This window comes from Nomascus leucogenys, chromosome 11 (assembly GCF_006542625.1).
Source record: "Nomascus leucogenys isolate Asia chromosome 11, Asia_NLE_v1, whole genome shotgun sequence".
NCBI lineage: Eukaryota > Metazoa > Chordata > Mammalia > Primates > Hylobatidae > Nomascus > Nomascus leucogenys.
This window is the reverse complement of record NC_044391.1, coordinates 7,885,938-7,910,733: the sequence shown is the minus strand read 5'-3', so window position 1 is coordinate 7,910,733 and position 24,796 is coordinate 7,885,938. Positions and strand designations below refer to the sequence as shown.

Here is a 24,796-nt window from a genome sequence, read left to right as displayed (position 1 = left end):
GCAGTGGTGCGATCTTGGCTCATTGCAACCTCTGCCTCACAGGCTGAAGTGATTCTTGTGCCTCAGCCTCCCGTGTAGCTGGGACTACAGGCATGCACCACCACACCCGGCTAATTTTTGTATTTTTTTTTTTTTTTTTAAGTAGAGATGGGGTTTCACCATGTTGACCAGGGTGGTCTTGAACTCCTGAACTCAGGTGATCCACCCACCTTGGCCTCCCAAAGTGCTGTGATTACAGGCGTGAGCCACCGTGCCTGGCCTCAACTTTTAATTATTAAATTTGTGGAAGAATTTCAATTAATTATCTTTAACAATTAACTTTTCTATGGACTCTTTGATTGAAATATATGTTAATAGTTTAAGGTTAAGCTTACACTAACTGGAAGAATTTTCCTAAATCTTAAGAATTATGTTGGAAATCATGCTTATACTGCCGCCTGCAGTTTCTCTCACCTTGAATAATTGTGATTCATCACCTTAAAACAGGATAGGTTTTCAGATGGAGTTCAGTTGGGGAAGTATTGTAATAGCTTGGGTCAATGGAAAGATGTAAGAAGATTGGATTCTAATATTTGCTGTACTTAGAGAAATATAAGTAGCAGTATTGAGTCCTTTCGGAATACTGAAAAGTGCTGAGAAAAATTCTGGAGAGCCTTATTAATAATGCGTTATATTTAATTTGAGAGTAAACACTTATCTTTAGTTTTGGTCAGTCTATTTAGTTAAGTCATGTCTGGATTATTGAACAGATGCAAACAGTCATTGTTCTTTTCTCTTTAGACTTTGGGATATACTTTTTGATTTAAAAAATGATGTTCTTGCCACTGAGCTTAAGGAAACAATACATAAACATATTTTAAAAACTTGCCCGTTATATTATTACTTAGGCAGATATTGAAATTGATGTGAATTCCTTAAATACTAATTGTGGATTGAAATGACTGAAATGTTTTAATAGTCTTTATTGCCTAGAAAGAGTATCTGGCCGTATATTTAAAAAATGTGATAATTTGTATTTTCCCAAATAGTGAAAAGTACACTGTTCTTAACAACATGCAGGGGAAGAGGAAGAGACAAGGCAAAAGACATATGTGTATATGTGTGTGTGTGTGTGTGTATGTAAATACCACAGACACACACACACACACACACACACACACACACACACACACACACTGAAGGGAATTATGCAGACATATCATTTTTTAGCTTTTCTTAGAGACTGATAATTTTGTGTGGTTTTATTTTTCTTTACCACCACTGCAGACAAGTGATGTCATCTTAAGACTGTCACTTCTGGACACCAGAATGAGGTGTTTTCTTCATTTAAGTAAAGGAGGGGCGGGTGCAAAAGTTCCTATCTATTAAATTGACCACCTTCTTCCTTTAGAGTTTTGGGAGGGAAGGTGGCTGCTTCTGTATGAGAGGTTTTCTGCAGTGTGGAAATGCAAACAATATTACTCCAAAGTATATTTTGTTTATCTTCAAAATGTAGGGAAGGAAATGGAAAGGTCAGTTTATAGATGATATTTTAATGATTTATTGGTAAATTGATTGATTCCTGTTGTTTTATATAGCTTTTTTGAGATTATCTTAATAACTGATGAGAAAGTGAATTCTGTTCACTGGATGGTACAACTCTGGTTTCACTCACAGCAGAGAAGATTAATATTGTGAAAGAATTTGGTCTTCATATTTGGGACTATACATTTGGATGACAGTTGCTTTTTTGGCTGCCTTTGAAATAGTTTTGGATCAAGTAGTGACAGTGGATTTAAGATTGCAGACCATAATTTTGCATATTTCACATGGTATAACTTCTGATGTGAATTTCTTTTTTGAGAAAATTGGATATAGAACTGGGTGAGTCATGATGCTACCATTTTCTTAGGATTGTTTCTAAAGTAGAAAGTGTTTCATGGATTCTGATAGAAAGTGAACTATTTATAAAATACTGCCTGAAGCTCCTTTTGCACATTGGTGTTTTTCTTAAAAAGTACGAAGACCTGATTTAAAAAAGTCTAATGAGTAATAATAGGTGAAATATGAATGACAGACTTTTGGAAGGTAATTTATAATCTTTTGTGAGAAAACTGATGAATTTGGCAGAGGTTTTGAAGATCTTGTGGTAACCTTTGAGAAATTTTGGTTAATTCATTCTGAAAACTGATTATTTTGGTAGGTAGAATACTGTGTATTAAGAATAGTGATAGGGGCTGGGCACGGTGGCTCACGCCTGTAATCCCAGCACTTTGGGAGGCCGAAGCGGACGCATCACGAGGTCAGGAGTTCAAGACCAGCCTGGCCAATATGGTGAAACCCGGTCTCTAATAAAAATATATAAATTAGCTGGGCATGGTGGCTCGTTCCTGTAATCCCAGCTAGTTGGGAGGCTGAGGCAGGAGAATTGCTTGAACCGGGACCCAGGAGGCAGAGGTTGCAGTGAGCCGAGACTGCGCCACTGCACTCCAGCCTGGGCTACGGAGTGAGACTCTGTCTAAAAAGAAAAAAAAAAAAATGAATAGTGATAGGAATAGCTTTTAGGTTTTATGTAGTAAAAGGCAAATTATACAGGTTCCTTTGTTAAAAATCTTTTGTTGAACTTCTGTTATTAAAAATGGACTGTGAAGTTTTTTATTCACTTGATTCATGCTTTAAAGCTCCCTGTGGTCAGGGGAGATCCTAATTCATGGTTAAAACTCGTTTCTTGTCCAAATGCTTTAGTGTTTATAGGGCAGATCATATTGGGCCAAGTTTTTAGTCATTCTGTTAAAAACAGTTCATTGTCTTTGGATCTCTGTGTAATACAAATATTGCTTGCTTGTAAACTCTAGGGAAGTCCTTTAAGAATAACTTATTCAAGGCCGGGCGCGGTGGCTCACGCTTGTAATCCCAGCACTTTGGGAGACCGAGGCGGGCGGATCACGAGGTCAGGAGATTGAGACTACAGTGAAACCCCGTCTCTACTAAAAATACAAAAAATTAGCCAGCCATGGTGGCGGGCGCCTGTAGTCCCAGCTACTCGGGAGGCTGAGGCAGGAGAATGGCGTGAACCCAGGAGGCGGAGCTTGCAGTGAGCCGAGATCGCGCCACTGCACTCTAGCCTGGGCTACAGAGCAAGACTCTGTCTCAAAAAAAAAAAAAAAAAAAAAAAAAAGAATAACTTGTTCAGATGACTGATATTTTGGTATGTAAGAGAAAGAAAGTAGGTATTCTCATTATATATTTATATTATTATATATAATACTGTTATACATTTGTCTGTATCTCTACATTTTTTTTGTTGTTCATACAGATTCTTGCTCTGTCACCTAGGCTGGAGTGGAGTGGTATGATCTTGGCTCACTGCAATCTCCACCTCCCAGGTTCAAATGATTCTCATGCCTCAGCCTCCCGAGTAGTTGGGACTACAGGCGTGCGCCACCACACCTGGCTAATTTTTTTGTGTTTTTAGTAGAGACGGGGTTTTGCCATGTTGCCCAGGCTGGTCTTGAACTCCTGGCCTCAAGCGATCCACCCGCCTCGGCCTCCCAAAGTGCTGGGATTACAGGTGTGAGCCACCGTGCCCAGGCAGGTCTGCATTTCTTTAAGGCAGGGATCTCCAGAATGGGAATGTTGGTCATACTTGAGTAGTTAATTGTGAGTGGACCCCAGCCCAGGCCTCTTGTGCAGCTACAGGAATAGGCCATATTCTCTTCCCTGGGCTTTATACTTCTGGCTGGAATTGTCTGTGTGCCTCAGCGGGATAGAAGAAACTTCTAAGGCCTGCCAGTCCTTGAAATGCCTAGTGGTCATGGAGATGGCGTGGCTTCCTGATGGCATATGGGCATACCTAGGATGGAAGGGGACATTGGGAAGGGCTGATACATTTCCCTTTTCCCTCACCGCACTTAAAACAAGTTTTCTTGTGAGCAGATGCTTAACCACACCCTGCTCCCTACCCTACTTCAGTCATTTGGTTTTTACTGCTAAAAAAGGAGGGGCATCTGCTTTAAGGTCATTTCTGTTATTTGGGAAGTTTAAAATTATTTAAATAAACAAGCATCTCCAGTTTCCTGTACATTTTTATTTTTGTAGAAATTATATTTTCATAAGCAGAGTAGTCCCTTGCTCTTTCCCCAGCACCCCCTGCCCCCCAGTAGAGCTGACCACACTGGAAAGACAGCTTGATGCATTTAGCTCACATTTACTTAAGTGCTCATTAACTGTAATGTGGCTGGTGAGTCTAATTTTAGACCTACCACCCTTGAAAATCTCATTTTTCTCTTCCATTGATAATATCTTTTATTCTCTGTAAGGGGAGTGGGATGTGTTTCTATGTATGTGAAGTAGAAGATTTACCTTTTTTCTTTTGTAGTACTTAGAATGTTTTCATTGCATGAAATTTGAGTTTTGACCTTAGGTGCTCTTTTTTCCTTTTTTTTTTCTTAACTTGGTATTTTTGATTATTTGAAACACCCTATTTTGCCTGTCTGTTTAGCAGTATTCCCAGTGGTGCTTCAGTATTTCTGTGTATTCCAGCTGTTTATGGAGTCTTTATGTTTCTCTGCATTTTTTGTTTTATTTTTTGAGGTGTACACACACAGTTACACTTCATGGAGTTGCATCCAGCCAAGTATCCATGTTCTTCTTGTGAAGAGGCAGAGAAAATCACCTCTCCCAAGAATTTCCACCTTCTGAACAAGGGAAATGTGTCCTGAAGAGCTGTACGCAGATGGGAGGCAACTTGTTTGCTTGTTCTGCTGCTAGAGCATTGATTTAATTAGAAGACAGGCTGTGGGTGGCCATGTGCAGACAAAGAAGCACCAGACAGAGCCCATTTAGCCTGGGACAGTAAAAGTAAGTTACACTCTTTTTAAAACACTTTTTTGAGTACCGATGCTGATTCTTGCCTTTAGTACCAAGGGGCAACTTGTAACTTACTGTTTGTGTTTACACATAGATACATCTGTTCTTTTTCTGAGACCCTAGAAATGACACATGCTCTCTAGCACAAAGTACCTGCTTAATGGAAAAGCAGTGATTTCTTCCCCAACCACCTTTTTTTAAAAAAAAAAGAATAAAAAGAAAGCAGAATCAATGATTACATTCTAGATTAATTTTACACGGTAGCAAACCCGGTGTTAGCTTTTGACCAAGTCAAAACACTTAAGTATAGAGCTTGTCATGCTTTTACTTTGTAGTAATGGGAACATGAAAAACGATTTTAGCTTTTTCCAGCCATTTCTTGATGAGGTATTTGGATCTCATCAGATATATTCATCCTGGCTGAATGTAGTAGAAGAGAGGGTCCAAGATCAGACCTAGCAGTTCCTGAGGAGCATGGAGCTCTATATGTATGCCCTTGTTTTTCTCTGGGAGTTGTTACTCTCAAAAATATACTTCATTTTGGAATTCAGTTTTGAGCTACCTAAAGCCACATATGGTAGTGTGGTAGAGTTAGTGGAAATCCTGTCTTTTTGACTATGTGGAAGCAATTTAGACTTTTGGATTTTTGAGTGTAAAATGTCTTCTAGTCCTATATTAATAGGGGTATTACACAAAAGGGATTTAATTAGATTCATTGGTCCTAGGATTTATAGTGTTGTGATTTTTGAATCATTGTGTGTGTGTGTGTATTTGTGTTTGTTTGGATCTGTATCATTTGCAGCATCAGGTTTATACCTTAACATCTACTGTTTTTGTTTGTTTTGCTCTTGGTAATGAAGGATGTAGGCTAATAAGATTTTTCTATGTTTGGAAAATCACAGGCTGGTATGATGGTGTTTAATTTCAAAGACTACCTTTTTATTTTAAGTTTTTTTCCATCTCTCAAACCCACCCCTTTATTCAGAATCTGGAAAAGAATGAGGAAGAAACTTAAGTTACATAATTTTTAAGATTCTCAGCCTGGCACGGTTGCTCACACCTGTAATCCCAGCACTTTGGGAGGCCGAGACGGGCGGATGACGAGGTCAGGAGATCGAGACCATCCTGGCTAACACGGTGAAACCCCGTCTCTACTAAAAATACAAAAAATTAGCCGGGTGTCGGGAGGCGAAGCTTGCAGTGAGCCGAGATTGCGCCACTGCACTCCAGCCTGGGCGACTCCGTCTCAAAAAAAAAAAAAAAAAAAAAAAAATTAGCCGGGTATAGTGGCCGGTGCCTGTGGTCCCAGCTACTCGGGAGGCTGAGGCAGGAGAATGGCGTGAACCTGGGAGGTGGAGCTTCAGTGAGCCGAGATCGCGCCACCACATTCCAGCCTGGGTGACTGAGCAAGACTCTGTCTCAAAAAAAGAAAAAAAAAAACCAGATTCTCATCAAGATTCTAAATCTTGCTCTCCTCTTTCTCTTTCTTTCTCTTTCATGTGTTCATTACCTAAGTGTTAGAATAACGAAGGATTGTACCTCACTATAGAAATCACCTTAAAGTTGAATCTTAGACATTCCAGTTGACAAAAGTTCTTTGGCCATTCCCATTGCCAGGTAGTTTTTACTGGCAGTCATTCTCACTCAGGGTCCAGCCTCCTGCATGGTGTACACATTTCCTGACAGTTCATGACATGCATGTACTGTAACACAGGACATCAACACTATAACACATTCAGAGTGGGGAATTTATGTATGTTTCCCTTTTCTGGAGTATGTGCAAATGTAAGCAACATTTTCTAGTGGGTTGGAAGTCTTTTTATTAAAAAAAGCTTAGTAGAGGACTTAAAAGTTACTAGTATCCCTCTTTCCTCTCCAGTTCTGACCATGTCATTTGATAAAAGCATGGTTTAAATTATTATAATTCCATGGTCTGTTAGGTTCTTCTTGAGTGATGTTTCCATATTATTGTCAATATGGTTAAAAGGTATAATTATTTAGGTTGAAGGGAAGTATAAGTGGCTGCCAAATTTAGTAGTACTGGAGAAACAGGTACATTTGTCTTTTCTGTTTTAGCTCATGTGGAAAGGACAATTTCAGGTACTGTGTGTGCTAACTAACTTCTTCCTCGATATCATAAAGAGTCCAACTAAAACAAAGTTTAAAACTATTTCAGATGTGAAAGTTTATTGAAGCCAATATTTTGTTTTAGAGATTTGTGTTATGTTTTTGACAAGTAACTAACTGTACTGTAATTATATGGCTTTCAATTAAAAAATGTGAAAACTGTTGTGATGTCATTTTTCTGCTTAATTATGTTGTATGTGTCCTTGTAAATTAGGCAGATTAGTAATAGAAAGGAGGTGAGTGCAGATGTGCAGTGTCTTTTTGTGAAAATATTTTAAATAATAAAAATATCTTGAGCTCATAGTGGGCAGTGCAAGAAAAAGTAAAGTTTCCATTTTTGGACAGAATATTTTATGTCAGATTAACAAATGCTCTAATGAACAAATATTAACATTGGTTCAATTTTTTCTGACAGTTCCAGAAAAGCTTGGGCACTTTAAGAAGATCATAAAAAGCCTTAGTTTCTACTACATATGTTGTTGTGTGAGGGGTTTTTTTTTTAATGAAGGATGTTGTCTTTTGTAAATTGAATAGTTAAAAAAATGAACTGTCGCAGATACTAAAACCTGGTATTCAACATACTCTGTTTGACTCAAGTGTTCACAGAATGTGATGCAAACAAATGATCTCTCAACTTACATCCAGGATAGCTAAAATATTACTTTAACACATGTTGAAAGTAGAGTGCTCTAACTATTTGGCTAGATATAATTCCAGGCTGTCTAAGTTGAGTAATTTCCTCAGACATTCCAACTTTGATCAACTGCAGCAAGAACTTTTAGCATATCTGTAAAGCAGCCAGTGCATCTGTAAATATGTCCTGAGATAGGGAGAAAAGAGAATGCCAAAAAAGAAAAAATACCTTGTCGTTTAGGAGCAGTTTACGGAACAAAAATGGAAAGTTTTTTGTTGCCTTAGGAACTTTTTTAAGATAATTGAGCCTCTGGTTTCCAAGTATGCCCTGTGGTTCTGTATTAATGAATGAAAGATAGTTCATTTGGGCCTAATTAAAGTGTTTTGTGGCTAACTCTGCTGAAACTTATTGGTTAAAGTTCATTAATTCTTGAACTTTTTACTCTTTATAAATGTAATATTAATTGGCTACAGCCTCAAACATAATAATATATAGCTCAGTAACACATGTCATAATTGTTTATAATTGGCCAGTATTAGGGTCAAAATGTTCATATGTGACTGAGAATAAGTCTAAGAACAGGCAGCATCACTACAGACATAATCTCATGTGCCTTTTTTCAATACATGGATGAAAATAGGCTTTCTGGCTTTAATTTTCAGTGACCTGAAAATGAATTTGCAAATATCTACTAATTTTCCTGTACAAGCATTAACTTAAGAGTGTTTATAATGGCAAATCACCCTCTGCTATATGGGAACTGCATGTTTTCTGTGTTTTTGGCACAACATGTTCATGTTCACATGGATATATAACTTCCCTGGAAATATTTTAAGCTGTAGTTAGCAACTACTTGCAAACTGGATATTAAATTGGATGATAAGTCTAGCTTCTTTCTGACCTTGCTTTCTGTCGTCCCATGATAACAAATAATGTGATTAGCTCCAGTTATGAAAATTCTGCTTTTTTGATCAATCTTGCACCAAAACTTAGAAGGAATTATTAATCCTCTTGTGGCTTCTGTGTTGCAGATCTCTATTATTGTCCATATTCTCTGATTATTTTGTCATGGAAAACAAGGTTAACACAGTTAAATTTATTACTAATAAAAAAGTTTTGCCATAGTTTTACCTTCTTTTCATTGAGCATTTTTTCCAGAACTGAACAAAGTGCAGTATAATTGATAGATTTACATCCTTCAAACTCATCCTCTATATCCTAAAATAAGTGCAGAGAAATGGTGAATGGGCACGCTGGGAGAGAAGATGGAGGGGCAAGTCCTGGGTTTAGTAATTTTAATTTCTTGGGCAGGGTACTTGAACAGATATCTGAGTTGGTTATCTTGTTACTGTTTCTATGTTTACCAGAGAATTTTTCTTCCATAAACCCTGTCCATCTGAATGCCAGGATTTCTTCAAAATTTAATACTTATTTTATGTCATGTGCCTACTTTCTTGATCTTGAAGTCGTTAACGTTCATAGTGGGAATGGAAGAGTCAACTTTTGCCCATGTGGGGGCTGATTATCTAATTTATAGACAGATTCTCATTATCCTATAATTATTTTACCTGATTATATCTTTGCCATTTTTGCATGTTACCTGAACATTATAGCCCCACTTCCCATGCGCTTCTGTGTATGGGGATATGTGTGTGTGTGTGTGTGTGTGTTTGTGTGTGTGTGTGTATGTGTGTTTGCTACAAATTACTAGTTCTAGAAAGAATATCATGTTTTATCTTGATAGGCAGTTTACCACTGGGTAAAGTTGTAGACAAAGTTGTCTATGCTAATGATATTTGAGAAAAATACCGTGATATTTTATTAGTTTTCTGGTATTTGAGAAAAATACCATGACTTCCTGTGGACTCTGAGTAGAAAGCTCATCTGACTCATTTTGGAGAAGGAAAAAGGTATTACAAATTTTATTTGTTATAATCGGAAGATATGCAGCATTTCTGACCACAAATCTGACTCTTTTTAGTAAAGGTGAGTTGACACTTGGTAGACTGCAGTACAGGTTACTTCCATATTGTTTCTTTAAGTAGCAAGAGGTAATTCAATATTTTAAATATTTAAGCATGATAATAAAATTTGTTGTTAGGACTGTCATTTGTGTCAAAGAGCTGTTTTGCCTGAAACCTGTATTGTATGGAAAACTGAAGATTTACGCAAGCTTAGATTTTGCATCTGGAGAAGCTTGAGACCTTCTTAATCTTACAAAGTGATGTAGGCCAGAGATTGCAAAAGAGACATTTCACAGATGCGTGTTGATTGGCCCATAGACTAGCTTTTAAAAACTGGAATTTGTTGTCAACATGTAAAAATGAGGAGACTAATATAAGCATCTGGACTTCTATATCATCTTGGCAAAAATGAGATCTGGCCACATGGAGCATGAATTCTCCCAGGGCTACAATCTGCCAGAGCTAAGTGGCAGCTGGTTCTTTTGAGTGTAGGAGCTTGTGTAGCACTGTACTTCATTTTAAGGTATAGCTGGAAATAAGTCTTGGACAGAGATGCCAACTTTTGTCTTGTTGCAAGGGCCAGGGAAATGAATGTATGGTTTAATGGTCATTAATTTAATGGTCTAGAGGTTGCGAATTGTTGTAAAAGGGATTTCTACCAAACTAATAGTAAAGCCAGAATGAGCTTTGATTTAATTTTTCAGAATAGGAATTGGACTTAAATATTTTTATTTTGAAAATGAACTTCAAATCAAACCAGACTTTTCAAAAAAATTCCTCATTGAAACAATTTGAACTAATACCAAAGTATATCACTCTAAAAATTTTGACCTGAAGCTAAAGCAGATCAAAAACCTCTGTGACCCAAATAAGGTTGAACCAAATTGTTTATTTACTTCTAGTCCCAGGAGTGAAATATTGTTTTTACTGTTTGTGATGAAGGAACTTACCGTAAGTCCAAGCATACTGCCCTGATTTTCACACTTTGTCCTCATAACTTCCTAAAGGATATTTAGCTTCCAACATCATTTATCTTATCTTGATTGCATTACATCTTAATGGAAAACATAAGAAAAATCACTGTTTTGTGGATAATATTTATGGCTGTCTTTGTGATGATTGCCCAGAAAGGTTTCTATGTCTATTTACCATTGACTGTCTCCCATTTTATTAACTTTTCTCCAGTCCATCTAATTTTTTTTCCAGGGTTGAATCCTAGCCCCAGAGTGGTTAGCTTTTGTAGCCTCTCATGGATCATTTGTAGCTTTTTTACTCCCAATATCCTCTATGCTGTTGCAATAGATGCCTTTACAAGCCCCCTCAAGATGTGGCTCATGGAGAATATGAAGTTAAGCAGCTGATGGAGTTCATTTACATTGGAGTTTCTCAAGGTGAGGGCTGGATTAGAATTGTTGGAGGTAGCTTATTTTAAAAAATGATGATTCCCTAGCTTTCGATTCATGACCTGGACCAGAATCTTTGGGGATGGGAGTCTAGAATTTTAATTCTTTGACTCTTTAAAAAAAAACTTTGTAAGTTAATTGTGGATACTTGCAGGCATAAGAAATAATACTGAGAGATCCTTTGGACCCTTTAATTCACAATGGTAACAGTTTTTTAAAAATTTGCAATCTTATTTTGAAAATTTATAGTTTCAAAACTTTCTTGTGTGTATAGTATACATATGGAAAACTATACACGTTTATTTTCAAGGGACAGCTTCATGAATTTTTTTCAGAGTGAACATGGCCCTGTGTCACTAGCACCCAGATCAACAAACGGAACATTTCTGCCCTCCAGAAGGCCCCTTGTGCCCCCTTCAGTCACCTCAGGGTAACACTGGTCCTGACCCCTATTGCCATATGTTAGTCTTGCCTGTTCTAGAACTTCATGTAAATGGAATCATATATTATGTATTTTTTTGTGTCTGCCTTTTTAAATTGAAGTGAAATTCTTAGAATACAAAATGAAGCATTTTAAAATGCATAATCCCACGGCATTAAAATGCTCACAGTGTTGTGCAACTACCACTTTCAGTTCCAAACATTTTTATCTCCCCAAAGGAAACCTCATACTCATCAAGCAGTTGCTCTTCATTCTTTTATCCTTTCCCCCTTGTGGACCACCCATCTTCTTTCTGTCCTTGGATTTACCTATTCTGGATATTTTATATCAATGGAATCATGCCATTTATGTGGCCTTCGCTGTCTGGCTTTTTTCACTTAGAATAATGTTTTTGAAGTTTGTTCACAGTGTAGCATGTATCAGTATTTCATTTTTTGGAGGAGCAGTATTCAACATTATTCATGTATCTATCACAGTTTGTTTCATTCCAGATCCATTCATCCATTGATGAACATTTGGGTTGTTTCTACCTTTTGGCTATTGTGCATAGTGTTGCTGTGAATACTCTTGTATAGGTATTTGAGTAACTTTTTTCAGTTCTTTTGGGTATATACCTAGAAGTGAAATTGCTAGGTCATATGGTAATTAATTCTATATTTAACTTTTTTTTTTCTTTTTTGAGACAGAGTTTCGCGCTTGTTGCCCAGGCTGGAGCAATGGTGCCATCTCGGCTCACTGCAACCTCCGCCTGCCAGGTTCAAGCAATTCTCCTGCCTCAGCCTCCTGAGTAGCTGGGATTATAGGCGCCCACCACCATGCCCGGCTAATTTTTAAAAATAGTAGAGATGGGGTTTCACCATGTTGGCCAGGCTGGTTTCGAACTCCTGACCTCAAGTGATCTGCCCGCATTGTCCTCCCAAAGTGCTAGGATTACAGGTGTGAGCCACTGCGCTTGGCCTGTGTTTAACTTTTTGTTGAACCTTTTTCCATGGCAACTGAATGAACCCTTTTTGCATTTCCAGCAGCAATATGTGAAGTTATAATTTTTCTACATCTTTGTCAGCACTTATTATTTTCTGTTTTTGTCATCGTAACTGTCCTTATGGATGTGAAATAAAGTCTTTGTAGTTTTGGTTTTCGTTTCGCTGATGACCCTGATGTTGAATATATTAACGTGCCTGTAGCAATTTGGGTATCTTTTTGGTAGAAATGTTTATTTGAGTCTGTTCAAGTTTTCTGCCCATTTTCAAATTGATTTTTTTGGGTTGTTATTGAGATTTGGAGCTCTTTATATAGTCTAGATACTAGACTGTTGTACTTTTCTATAAGTCTGAAATTATGTCCAAAAAAATGAAAAATAAATTGTAACTACTGCTGTAGTTTTCTTTTTAATAAAAGCCCTCTGACCATCCCCAGTACTCCTATTGCTTACCTGTTTTATTTTTTCACTCTTGTGTTTACTGCTATCTGACATGTTATCTAATGTATTTAATTTCTTATTGTTTGTCTCCCTTAGCTAGAATTGAGGCTCCATGTAGGTAAGAATGTTTTTCTGTTTCGTTCACTGCTATATCCCTGTGGTTTAGATCAAGGATTGGCCAACTATGGCCTGAAAGCCAAATCTGGCCAGATGCCTGGTTTTGAATGGCCTGCAAACTAAGAATGATTTTCACTTTTTTAAATGGTTGAAACAAAATCAAAAGAAGAATAATATTTCATGACACCAGAGAAATAGATGAAATTCATATCTCAGTATCCATAAATGAAGTTTTATTGGAACACAGCCATGCTTATTCATTTGTGTATTTTCTGTTGCTGCTTTTGTGCTACAGTGGCAGAGCTCAGTAGTTGTAGCATTGCCTATGTGGCCCACAGAGCCTGAACTAGTTAATCTATCTTGCCCTTTACAGAAAAGATTTGCCTGGTACAATGGTGCCCAATAAATATTTGTTGAATTAATGACTCTTAACCTATACTATCACAGAGGAATCTAAATTGGAAATCTTTTAACCATCCAATTCTTGAAAATTTGAGCTTAATTGGCTGCTAAACAAAAAAAAAATCCCCAAATGATTTTTTCAGTCAGTAATACAGTTTCATTGGCTTCCATTCATCCTGTAAATGAAAACTGATGTTGGGATACCAGAAAATTAGTAATTCTTAGAATAGTGCTAGTTAAGATAGGCATATCGTACAAGTTTTACTAGTGTTAGTTTGAAAAAGAGTATAATGACATGGAGTACATATCCTGTTTTTGTAACTCTTTTAAAAAGATGCAAGAAAGTTCATTTCAAAAGCTTTTTCCCCACCTTTCTCAGCTTTAGAAGGTTAAAGGTACCTGCTTATCAATGAAGTTAGTAATTAAAATGATTTTTTTTTTTTTTGAGACAGTCTTGCTCTGTCGCCCAGCTGGAGTGTGCAGTGGTGCAGTCTTGGCTCACTAAAGCCTTTGCCTCCCAGGTTCAAGGTTCAAGTGATTCTCCTGCTTCAGCCTTCTGAGTAGCTGAGATTACAGGCACCCACCACTACGCCTGGCTAATTTTTGTATTTTTAGTGAAAATGGCATTTCATCGTGTTGGCCAACTCAATTAAAATGATTTTGATAGGACATTCAATTTTCAACAAGAGTTATATATTCTACTTTATTTCATGTGTCTAATGATGTGTTTGTTGAATTTGTACTTGAGTGACAGAGTGTGAGTACTAACATATTAGTAATTTCCTGTTAATGTCTGACTTCTCCTTAAAGGAAGATTGGAAATTGGACAAACATAAATCATTTTAGATAAAAATGATTTTATAATGTGCCAGTCTAGTTTTTGTACAGTATTTGAAAACTAAATTGTTTGCATCTGTAAGAGCTATTAATAGAGGTCTCATAATAGATCCTCAGAGATACAGTATACCCTGGAGTCTTGCAAACAGTTCTTATTTTATGCCTTCAGCAGAGGACATTAAATGGGTAATACAAGTTGTGGTTTATAGTGAAAGAGTAATACTTTGCAGATCTTTGCCTTGGCTTGGGGTTCCAAAATTTCGTTAATAGGAAAGGGTTTCCATGTCATGGTGGGAGAGTAGCTCCTGACTTGCCTCTTGGCCTTTCTGCCCTGTCTTTGCTGTGTTGGTTAGTCAAAGGGCATCTCACTTTTTAAAGCCGTGTCTCCTTGAAAAGTTATGAATAAGCTTAAAATATATTTTGCTTTTAGAATTCCATTTTTTAGAAACAGAAAATACTGTTGCCTAAGTTCATTTAATTTCTCTTGTTTTAATCATGAAAAGATTAGATTCTTAACACTCCACTACGTTTTCCTGACATTTCTCTATAGGAGCAACCTGTAAGAATGAATAAGCATCAGCTTGCTTAAGGGGTTATAGCTCACAATAATTACTCTGTTTATATCTAGTTATAATTAACTGCTATTCATTCATTCTGCAAATACTTATTGATTACCTACCTGCCATGTCCCAGGCATTGCCCTACATATTGGGATATAGCACCTGAAAAGACAAATTCTTTTATTTTTATTTTTTTTTTGAGACAGAGTCTCGCTCTGTCGCCCAGGCTGGAGTGCAGTGGTGTGATCTCGGCTCACTGCAAGCTTCGCCTCCCGGGTTCACGCCATTCTTCTGCCTCAGCCTCCCGAGTAGCTGGGACCACAGGCGCCCACTACCACGTCCAGCTAATTTTTTGTATTTTTAGTAGATACGGGGTTTCACTGTGTTAGCCAGGATGGTCTTGATCTCCTGACCTCGTGATCTGCCCACCTTAGCCTCCCAAAGTGCTGGGATTACAGGCGTGAGCCACCGCATCCAGCCTAAAAAGACAAATTCTTATATTTAAGGGTCTTAAATTCTATTTGGAGAGGTAGACAAACAAAAATTATGTATACTGTCAGGTAGCGGAAAGTGCCATAAAGAAAAATAAAATAGAGATAAGAGAATAGTTGGGAATGGCTGGGGAAATGCTATTCTAGATGAGTCAGTAAGGGGAGCACTCTCTGATAAAGCTGGCTTTTGAACAGAGACATGAATGAAATGGGGGAGAAAGCCATGTGAAGATGTTGGGGAAGGGAGTTCTTATTCAGAGAGAAAAGTACCCACTGTCCCTTCATATTCCACCTCATTCTTCTTTATAATACTAATCACCATGGGACCTCAGGTATTTATACATACATGTAATGCATCTTTACACACACACACACACACACACACACACACACACACACACACGCAGTCTATATTTATGGGCCCTCATCTTTCACTAGAATCTCTCACCAAGCTCAGCATCTCAAAGGAATGAATGAATAATAGATGCAACAGTCCTGAGGTAGGGGCGTTCTTGGTATGCTCAGAGAATCGCACTGTGGGCTGGAGTGTGGTAAGAGAGAAGAATGTGGGGAGTAAGTTGGAAGAGGGAGGGAAGGGTCAGATCATGTAGGGCCTTGTAAATGTTGAAAATTAGGACTTTGGATTTTATCTAAGTGTGCTAGAAAACCATTGTAGGTTTATGAACAGAGGAGTGACAGAGTCTGACAGATTTTAAAAGGATCACTGGCTACTTACTGGACATGATTATTAATTATGCAAGATGAGTTACATCAGAAGATCAGATGACCACTTAAAAAGTTTATGTATATTATTTTAAATTATTTACATTTATTGTTATTATTATTATTATTTTTTGAGACAGAGTTTCGCTCTTGTTGCCCAGGCTGGAGTGCAATGGCGCAATCTCGGCTCACAGCAACCTCCGCCTCCTGGGTTCAAGCCATTCTCCTGCCTCAGCCTCTGGAGTAGCTGGGATTACAGGCATGCACCACCAAGCCCGGCTAATTTTGTATTTTTAGTAGAGACGGGGTTTCTCCATGTTGGTCAGGCTGGTCTCGAACTCCAGACGTCAGGTGATCCGTATTATTATTTTTTTTTAGAGAAAGGTCTTGCTCTGTTGCCCAGGCTGGAGCGCAGTGGTGCAGTCATAGCTTACTGCAGCTTAGAGCTCCTGAGCTCCAGCAGTCCCCCTGATCTCCCTCCCGAGTAGCTGGGACTATAGGCATGCACCACCACGCCCAGCTATTTAAAAAAAAAATTTTGGAGAGATGGAGTCCTACTGTGGTGCCCAGGCTGGTCTCAAACTGCTGACCTTGAGTGATCCTCCTGTCTCAGCCTCCAAAAGTGATTTTATTATTTATAAGGGGCAAGTTAGTATATAGGCTGATTAGTTTATGTCAAGTAATAGGTATACTACTTCTTTGTCAGCTTTATTGGAGTATAATTTACATGCTACAAAATTGATCAATGTAAAGTGTACAATTTGATGAGTTTTGACAAATATATACAATTGTGTAACCACTAGTACAATCATGATATTTAACATTTCTGTTACTCTCAAATTTCCCTCATACCTATCCACAGTGAATCCTCTCCCTCAGTGGCCCCTGGCAACCATTATCTGCTTTTTGTCACTATAGTTCAGTCTTTCCTAGATTTTATTCTAAATAGAATTATACAACTTGTGATCTTTTGTGACTGGCTTCTTTAACTCATGTAATGCTTTTGAGATTCACCCATATTGTTGGGTGTAATATATATATATATATGTTTTTATGTAGACTTTATGTGAATTTATGTGAACATATGCTTTCATTTCTCACAGATAAAATACTTAGGAATAGAATTGCTGAGTCTGTGGTGAGCGTATGCTTAACTTTAAAGAAAACTGCTAAACAGTTTGCCATTTGTGTTCTCACTAGCAACGTATATAATTCATTCAGATTTCCACAGATCTGCAGTTTTGCCAATACTTAGTTTTGTCAATCTTTTAAATTTTAGTCATTTTAGTGGTTATATAATGGTATCTGGTGGTTTTAATTTGCATTTCCCTAATGACTACTGTTAATGAAAAAATTATTTATGACCCGTGTGAAAGGTGGTAAGGCAGGCTTTATTCAAGGGAGGAACCATTGTGATAGCTGTAGGAACCACTGCTGTATTAGTTGCTTTTGCATTGCTATAAAGGAATACCTGAGGCTGGATAATTTATAAAGAAAAGAGGTTTATTTGGCTCTTGGCTCTGCAGGCTGTACAAGCATGACACCAGCATCAGCTCAGCTTCTGGTGAGACCTCAGGAAGTTTAAAATAATGGTAGGAGACAAAGGAGGAGTTGGTATATCACATGGTGAGAGAGGGAGCAAGAAAGAGAGGGAAGAGGTGGCAGGCTCTTTTAAACAACCAGATCTCACATGGACTCATACAGTGAAAACTTACTAATTACTGTGAGAATAGCACCAAGCCATTCTATGAGGTATCCGCCCCCAGATACCTCCTACTAGGCCCACTTCCAACATTGGAGGTCACATTTCAATACAAGATTTCAAGGAGACAAAACATTCAGACCATATCAACTGCTATGGGATTTTGCAGTGAGGGAGAGAGATTGGGTTCAACTCTGAATACAGCATGGACAAGTGACAATTTATAGCTAAAAAACTGGGTAGGAGTGAGTGGATGGAAAATTGCTGAGAGGAAACATCACAGGTAAGGGGAGATTCTAGCTAAATCGACGTAACAGAATTCTTGCTGGAGACAGACCACAGTGATCAGATGTCACTTGGGGGATGGTGGAGAATGAGGAATCTGATTAAATATTGAGGGTGACCAGATATCAAGGGTGGGAGTATCTTGTTAGACTGATTTAGCAAGATTCTTATTAAAATTGAACAGTGCAGAGATAAACATGGAAGTCCAAAAGTCTAGCCCAGTTGAAAAGTAGTTCAGGGGAATTTGAATAGAGTTTGGTCAATAAAAGACATTTTATGGCTAATGATGCTAAGCATGTTTTCATGTGTTATTTGCAATCAATATAAAACTGTTTGCCTCTTAAAAACTTTGGATTGTCTTACTGTGTTATGTATGGATTTTTAAAAATAAATTTTGAATAGAAGTCCTTTAAGAGATAATATGTTTTATAAAATTTTTCTCCCAGACTGTGGTTTGATTTTTCTTTAATACACTTATTTATTTTTATTTTTTTGAGACAGGATCTTGTTGTGTTTCCCAAGCTGGAGAGTGGTGGCATGATCATGGCTCGCTGCAGCCCCCACCTCCTAGGCTCAATCAATCCTCTCACCTCAGCCTCCAGGGTAGCTGGGACTACATGCGTGTACCACCATGCTTGGCAAATTTTTGTATTTTTTTTTTTGTAGAGACTGAGTTTCACTATTTTTCTCAGGCTGGTCTTGAACTGCCGGATTCAAGCTGTCTGCCCACCACAGCTTCCCAGAGTGTTAGGATTACAGGTGTGAGTCACCGTGCCTGGCCCATTTTTCTTTTTTCTTTTTTTCTTGAGATGGAGTCTTATTTTATCTCCCAGGCTAGAGTGCAGTGGCGTGATCTCAGCTCACTGCAACCTCCACCCTCTGGGTTCAAGTGATTCTCTAGCCTCAGCCTCCAGAGTAGCTGAGATTACAGATGCGCGCCACCATGCCCAGTTGTTTTTTGTATTTTTAGTAGAGACGGGGTTTTACCATGTTGACCGGGCTGGTCTTGAACTCGTGACCTCAGGTGATCCACCTGCCTCGGCCTCCCAAAGTGCTGGGATTACAGACATGAGCCACCATGCCTGGCCCCATTTTTCTTTAATAAACTTACTTTAGAACAGTTTAAAGATTTACAAAACAATTGTGAAGATATTTTAGAGCAGGGGTCTGTAACCCTAGGGCCTCAGACTGGTATCGATCTGTGGCCTGTTAGAAACTGGGCCACACAGTCGGAGGGCAATGGTGGGCAAGTGAGCATTCCCGCCTGAGCTCTGCTCTTTATGAGAATCTAGTGCCTGATGATCTGAGGTGGAACAGCTTCTTTCTAAAACCATTCCCCACCCCATCCATGGAAAAATTGTCTTCCATGAAACTGGTCCCAGTGGTGCCAAAAAGGTTGGGAACCACTGATTTAGAGAATTCTCATATGCTAATATCCAGTTTCCCTAATTAGCATCTTAATTAGCAGGTACATTTGTCATAATTAACCTATATTGATACATTATTAACTGACATCCATACTTCATTCACATTTTCTTAGTTTTTGCCTCATGTCTTTTTTCTCTTCCAGGATTCCATCCAGGATACCACATTACATTTTTAGTTGTCATGTTTCTAGGTTCCTCTTGGCTGTAACAGTTTCTCAGACTTTCCTTGTTTTTTGTGACCATAACCTTTTTGAGGAGTACTAGTCCAGTATTTTGTGGAGTGTCCCTCAATTGAGATTTGTATGATGTTTTTGTCATGATTAGAATGGGGTTATGGGTGGCCGGGTGCGGTGGCTCACGCCTGTAATCCCAGCACTTTGGGAGGCCAAGGAGGGCAGATCACGAGGTCAGGAGATCATGAGATCATGACCATCCTGGCTAACACAGTGAAACCCCGTCTCTACTAAAAAAATACAAAAAAATTAACGGGGCATGGTAGCAGGTGCCTCTAGTCCCAGCTACTCGGGAGGCTGAGGCTGAGGCAGGAGAATGGTGTGAACCCAGGAGGCGAAGCTTGCAGTAAGCAGAGATCGAGCCACTGCACTCCAGCCTGGGCGACTGAGCGGACTCTGTCTCAAAAAAAAAAAAAAAAAGAATGGGGTTATGGGTTTTTAGGTGGAAGACCTTAGAAATAAATTGTCATTCTCATACGATATCAAGGGTACATATTATGACCATGACTTATCGCTGTTGATGTTGACTTCTATCATATGCCTTACACAGTGTAGCGTTTGCTGGGCTTTTCCACTGTAAAGGTATTCTTTTTTCCCTCTACACATATACTGTATTCTTCAGAAGGAAGTCAGTGTACGTACCTCACACTTAAGGAGTGGGGAGTTATGCTTCACCTTCTTGAGCATGGAGTAGCTAATATTTTTGGAATTCTTTTGCAAAAATTTTCTTTTTCCTCCTATTTATGTATTTATTCATTCAGTAATGAATTTATATCAGTATGTACTCATGGATATTTATATTTTATCCTTTTAGTTGTAGTCTAATACTGCTTTATTTATTTTGTTGCTTAAATTGTTTCTGCTTTGGCCATTGGGAGCTCTTTCAGTTGGCCCTTGTGGCCCTTTGATATATCCCCATCATTGTGAGTTCTTTTTTTTATTTTTGAACACTTCCTTTCTGGTAGTATAAGATGCTCCAGGCTCTTTTTTTTTTTTTTTTTTTTTGAGACAGTTGCTGTCTCACTGTGTTGCCCAGGCTGGTGGAGTGCAGTGGCATGATCACAGCTCACTGCAACCTCAGCCTCCCAGGCTCAAGCCATCCTCCCACTTCAGCCTCTCAATAGCTGGGACTACAGGTGCCTGCCATAACACCTGGCTAATTTTTGTATTTTTTTTTTTTAGAGATGGAGTTTTGCTATGTTGCCCAGGCTGGTCTCGAACTCCTGAGCTCAAGTGATTCTCCTGCCTGGGCCTCCCAGAGTGTTGGGATTACAGGCGTGAGCCACCACACCCGGACAGGCTTACCTTGTACATTTCTTGCCTCAGTCCTAGAATCAGCCATTTCTCCAAGGAAAACTGGTTACCTTATTGGAGAATAGTATTTGAATCCAAAGCTTGGGTGCTAGATGTGCTTGTTGGAGTATCATTGTTTATAGGGCCTTTCAGCTGACAGAGCAAGGAAATACATGTTTTCATACTAACCTACGTATGTAGGTATGTGTGCATATACATACACATATGTATATGTATAATGGCTTGCTTAATTGCTTTTGAACAGTAAAGTAATTGATAAAATTCAATTATTTTTTCTTGTATAATTTATGTTTTTCTGTGTAAGAAATCCTTGCCTAATGTAAGGTCACAATACTTTATCCTATTTTTTCTTTTACAGTGTTTATAGTTTTAACCCCTACATGTAGGTGTGTGGTCCTTTTCAAAAACAATTTTTCCTGAATTCTTGTGTGAGGTAAATATCTTTTATTTCCTTTGTATATTTTTCTAGTACGGTTCCTTGAAAATATTATTCTTTCTCCATTGAATTGCCTTGCCACCTTTGGCAAAAATTGACCATTTCTCTGTGTGTCTATTTCTGGACTCTATTCCATCTCTTTTATCTATATATCTAAATTTATGTTAATACCACATTCTTGAAATCTTGAAATCAGGCAATGTGAGTCCCTAAATTTCTTTTCCAGAGGTTTCTTTGCTATTCTAGTTTCTTTGCATTTACGTAAGTATTTTACAACCGACTAGTCAATCTTTACAAGAAGAGAAAGACTGCTGGAATTTATGTTGGGATTGTGTTGAACCTGTTGATCAATTTAATAATATTGAATTTTCCAATTCATGAACATGGTATTTCTTTCCATTTACTGGATTTAAAAAATATCTCTCAGGATTATTTTGTGGTTTCCAGTGTACAGATCTTGTATATATTATGTTTATTCCCAAGTATTTCATGTTTTGATGCTATGATAATTGGTATTAAAAACACTTAATTTCCAATAGTTTGTTACTACTATATAGAAAAAGTTTTTGTTTATATATTGATCTTGTATCCTACGAGCTTACTAACTCAGTGGTTCACTTAGCTTGTTTTTAAAATATAGACAAATATAGGAATAACTGTTTGTTTTTCATAAATCAGTTTTTATGTGGTTGAGAAGGTTGAGAAAATTCCCTTCTATTCCTTGTTTTCCAGGATCTTTTTTTTTTTTTTTATAATCATGAATGGATGTTGGATTTAGTTAGCCTCTTTATCTGTATTTACTGAGATGATGATATGGTTTTTTCCTTTTTCTCTTAATATGGTGAATTACATTGATTTTTTTTTTAAATTATATTTTAAGTTCTAGGGTACATGTGCACAACGTGCAGGTTTGTTACATAGCTATACATGTGCCATGTTGGTTTGCTGCACCCATCAACTCGTCGTTTACATTAGGTATTTCTCCTAATGCTATCCCTCCCCCACCCCCCCCAATGCCCGACAGGCCCTGGTGTGTGATGTTCTCCGCCCTGTGTCCAAGTGTTTTCATTGTTCAGTTCCCACCTATGAGTGAGAAAATGCGGTGTTTGGTTTTCTGTCCTTGTGATAGTTTGCTGAGAATGATGGTTTCTAGCTTCCTCTACGTCCCTGCAAAGGACATGAACTCATCCTTTTTTATGGCTGCATAGAATTCTATGGTGTATATGTGCCACATTTTCTTAATCCAGTCTGTCATTGATGGATGTTTGGGTTGGTTCCAAGTCTTTGCTATTGTGAATAGTGCTGAAATAAACGTATGTGTGCATGTGTCTTTATAGTAGCATTATTTGTAATCTTTTGGGCATATACCCAGTAATGGAATTGCTGGGTGAAATGGTCTTTCTAGTTCTAGATCCTTGAGGAATCGCCACATTGTCTTCCACAATGGTTGAACTAATTTACACTCCCACCAACAGTGTAAAAGCGTTCTTATTTCTCCACATCCTCTCCAGCATCTGTTGTTTCCTGACTTTTTAATGATCGCCGTTCTAACTGGTGTGAGATGGTATCTCATTGTGGTTTTGATTTTCATTTCTCTGATGAGCAGTGATGATGAGCATTTTTTCATGTGTCTGTTGGCTGCATAAATGTCTTCTATTGAGAAGTGTCTGTTCATATCCTTTGCCTACTTTTTGATGGGGTTGTTTTTTTCTTGTAAATTTGTTTAAGTTCTTTGTAGATTCTGGATATTAGCCCTTTGTCAGATGAGTAGGTTGCAAAAATTTTCTCCCATTCTGTAGGTTGCCTCTTCACTCTGATGGTAGTTTCTTTTGCCATGCAGAATCTCTTTAATTTAATTAGATCCCATTTGTCTATTTTGGCTTTTGTTGCCATTGCTTTTGGTGTTTTAGTCATGAAGTCCTTGCCCATGCCTGTGTCCTGAATGGTATTGCCTAGGTTTTCTTCTAGGGTTTTTATGGTTTTAGGTCTAACATGTAAGTCTTTAATCCATCTTGAATTAATTTTTGTATAAGGTGTAAGGAAGGGATCCAGTTTCAGCTTTCTTTTTTTTTTTTTTTTTTTTTTTTTTTTTTTTGTATTTTTTAGTAGAGGTGGGGTTTCACTGTGTTAGCCAGGATGGTCTCGATCTCCTTACCTCGTGATCTGCCCGCCTCGGCCTCCCAAAGTGCTGGGATTACAGGCGTGAGCCACCGCGCCCAGCCCAGTTTCAGCTTTCTACATTTGGCTAGCCAGTTTTCCCAGCACCATTTATTAAATAGGGAATCCTTTCCCCATTTCTTGTTTTTGTCAGGTTTGTCAAAGATCAGATGGTTGTAGATGTGTAGTGCTGTTTATGAGGCCTCTGTTCTGTTCCATTGGTCTATATATCTGTTTTGGTACCAGTACTATGCTGTTTTGGTTACTGTAGCCTTGTAGTATAGTTTGAAGTCAGGTAGCGTGATGCCTCCAGCTTTGTTCTTTTTGCTTAGGATTGTCTTGGCAATGTGGCATCTTTTTTGGTTCCATATGAACTTTAAAGTAGTTTTTTCCAATTCTGTAAAGAAAGTCATTGGTAGCTTGGTGGAGATGGCATTGAATCTATAAATTACCTTGGACAGTATGGCCATTTTCATGATATTGATTCTTCCTATCCATGTGCATGGACTGTTCTTCCATTTGTTTGTGTCCTTTTTTATTTCATTGAGCAGTGGTTTGTAGTTCTCCTTGAAGAGGTCCTTCACATCCCTTGTAAGTTGGATTCCTAGGAATTTTATTCTCTTTGTAGCAACTGTGAATGGGAGTTCACTCATGATTTGGCTCTCTGTTTGTCTGTTATTGGTGTATAGGAATGTTTGTGATTTTTGCACATTGATTTTGTATCCTGAGACTTTGCTGAAGTTGCTTGTCAGCATAAGGAGATTTTGGGCTGAGACGATGGGGTTTTCTAAATATACAATCATGTCATCTGCAAACAGGGACAATTTGACTTCCTCTTTTCCTAATTGAATACCCTTTATTTCTTTCTCTTGCCTGATTGCACTTGCCAGAACTTCCAACACTATGTTGAATAGGAGTGCTGAGAGAGGGCATCCCTGTCTTGTGCCATTTTTCAAAGGGAATGCTTCCAGCTATTGCCCATCCAGTATGATATTGGCTGTGGGTTTGTCATAGATAACTCTTATTATTTTGAGATGCGTTCCATCAGTACCTAGTTTATTGAAAGTTTTTAGCATGAAGGCTGTTGAATTTTGCCGAAGGCCTTTTCTGCATCTGTTGAGATAATCATATGGTTTTTGTTGTTGGTTCTATTTATGTGATGAATTATGTTTATTGATTTGCATATGTTGAACCAGCCTTGCATCCCAGGGATGAAGCCAACTTGATTGTGATGGATAAGCTTTTTGATATGCTGCTGGATTTGGTTTGCCAGT

The 24,796-nt window shown here is 38.1% G+C and overlaps 1 protein-coding gene across 4 annotated transcripts in view; it reads left to right on the top strand.

The window, feature by feature from the left end:
* Window positions 1–24,796, top strand: part of TASP1 (taspase 1) — a 259,919-nt gene that overhangs the window by 18,816 nt on the left and 216,307 nt on the right. Inside the window, exon 5 of one of the 4 annotated variants that reach the window (XM_030821990.1) lies at window positions 4,573–4,839. The exons of the other annotated variants lie outside the window; for them this stretch is intronic. The gene's annotated coding sequence lies outside the window, so the exon portion shown is untranslated. The remainder of the gene's footprint in view (window positions 1–4,572; window positions 4,840–24,796) is intronic. 4 annotated transcript variants of the gene reach the window in all.